The sequence below is a fragment of the Rhinopithecus bieti genome, unplaced genomic scaffold (genome assembly GCF_001698545.2).
Source record: "Rhinopithecus bieti isolate Rb0 unplaced genomic scaffold, ASM169854v2 scaffold_5234, whole genome shotgun sequence".
NCBI classification, from domain to species: domain Eukaryota; kingdom Metazoa; phylum Chordata; class Mammalia; order Primates; family Cercopithecidae; genus Rhinopithecus; species Rhinopithecus bieti.
This window is the reverse complement of record NW_016804613.1, coordinates 1-2,295: the sequence shown is the minus strand read 5'-3', so window position 1 is coordinate 2,295 and position 2,295 is coordinate 1. Positions and strand designations below refer to the sequence as shown.

At 39.3% G+C, this 2,295-nt stretch overlaps 1 pseudogene; it reads right to left on the bottom strand.

The window, feature by feature from the left end:
• Positions 1–745: 745 nt before the first annotated feature.
• On the bottom strand, positions 746–1,146 carry LOC108527893 (signal transducer CD24 pseudogene; annotated as a pseudogene).
• Positions 1,147–2,295: the final 1,149 nt, after the last annotated feature.

Sequence of the window (2,295 nt, the reverse complement as noted above, 5' to 3'; positions counted from 1 at the left end):
CTCGCCCGGCTAGTTTTTTGTATTTTTTAGTAGAGACGGGGTTTCACCGTGTTAACCAGGATGGTCTCGATCTCCTGACCTCATGATCTGCCCGTCTCGGTCTCCCAAAGTGCTGGGATTACAGGCTTGAGCCACCGCACCTGGCCATGAATGTAGTGCTCTTGTTGAATGGAAATAGGTGATAGGAAATGCCTACTGTTTGACTCTGTATGGATAATCAAGAGTTACTCAGAATGCTTGGACCTGGGGGTAGATTTTAATTCATTATTTTCCTGGCACATGTCAATTACTAAATAAAAGGTCAAATGCAATGTCAAATCCAAAGCCTCAAGAGGAGAGTAAGCTCAGTTCCCAAGAGAACAGTGATAACCCAAGAATGTAAAACTTAATCTAGAGTATATCAGCATTAAATTAGTGCTGTTGAAACAATACATTGAGGATTTGCAGTAATATCTGGAAGTTCCTCCTTATGTACATATAAATAGAATCATGGAAGCTTTTTATATTACCTGTTTTATGGAATTATAGAATTAATGAACCAAATGAAAACTGAATCTCCATTCCACAATCAAAATTTTATTTTATTTTAAGGTAACATTAAATGTCTATATTTCTTAAGCCACATTCAAGGAAACCATGTGTTAACTATTTTGGATGTTGCCTCTCCTTCATCTTGTAAGTGAAACTCCAGCAGATTTAATATTGGCATCCATTATCTAGTCAAACCTCTAACATGTTCTTCAAACTACACAAATTTGGGATTGTCAACATTTTCTGTGTCAATAAAATGTGTAGAATTAGTAGGTTCTATGAAGACCTGTTTTTTCCTTGCCACGTTGGACTTCCAGAAGCCATTTGGATTGGGTTTGGAAGATGGGGAAGTACAGATGTTTCTTGGCCTGAGTCTCTTATAGTAGAGATGTAGAAGAGAGAGTGAGACCACGAAGAAACTAGCTGTTGACTGCAGGGCACCACCACTGCCTTGGTGGTGGTGGCATTAGCTGGATTTGGGGAAGCCGAAGTACTCTGGGAGGAGTTACTTGAAACTGTTACAACAGCTGTTTGATTAGAATAAAACTGCATTGGTAGGAGCAGTGCCAGCAGCAACAGCCCCAGCCCGAGCCTGGCCACCATTGCTCTGCCCATGTCCCCTCCGTTGGTGTGCGGCACGTCTCGCTGGATTCTGGGAGCTTGGAGAACCACTGTCTCCAGGCAGGTGCAGGCAAGGTGGCCCAAACAGATTTTTAAAATCAGTTTTGACTCATGCGTTTTGATGCTGTCTTGTTAGATGAATATATGTTTAGAATTATTATGTCTTCTTGGAGAATTGACTCTTTTATTATCTTGCTATGTTCTTCTTTATATCTGATAATCTTTTCTGTCCTAAAACCTTCTTCATCTTAAATTAGCATAGTTACTTCAGCTTTGTGTTGGGAAGTTATATACTCCTCAATCCCTTTATGTTTTATCCATTTTGACAATTTCTGTCTTTTAACCACAGTGTTTGACCACCCACATTTAAAATGAATATTAATATAGTTGAATGCAATCTATAGCATTTGTAACTTTTTCTATTTACTGCATTTGGTTATTTTTCCCTTCCTTCTCTCCTCATGCTATCCTCCACTTGGGCCCCCACCCCACGACAGGCCCTGGTGTGTGATGCTCCTCTTCCTGTGTCCACGTGTTCTAGTTTTTCAATTCCCACTTATGAGTGAGAACATGCATTGTTTGATTTTATGTTTTGTGTTAGTTTGCTGAGAAAGATGATTTCCAGCTTCATCCGTGTCCCTGTAAAGGACATGAACTCATCCATTTGTATGGCTGCATAGTATTCCATGGTCTATATGTGCCACATTTTCATTATCCAGTCTATCATTAATGAACATTTGGGTTGGTTCCAAGTCTTTGCTATTGTGAACAGTGCCATAATAAACATACATGTGCATGAGTCCTTATAGTAGAATGATTTATAATCCTTTGAGTATATATCCAGTAATGGGATTGCTAGATCAAATGGTATATCTGGTTCTAGATCCTTGAGGAATCACCACACTGTCTTTCACAATGATTGGACTAATTTACACTCCCACAAACAGTATAAGGGTGTTCCTATTTCTCCACATTCTCTCCAGCATCCGTTGTTTCCTGACTTTTTAATAATCGCCATTCTAACTAATGTGATATGGTGTCTCATTGTGATTTTGATTTGCATTTCTCCAATGGCCAGTGATGATGAGCTTTTTTTCATGTTTGCTGGCTGCATAAATGTCTTCTTTTGAGAAGTGTCTGTTC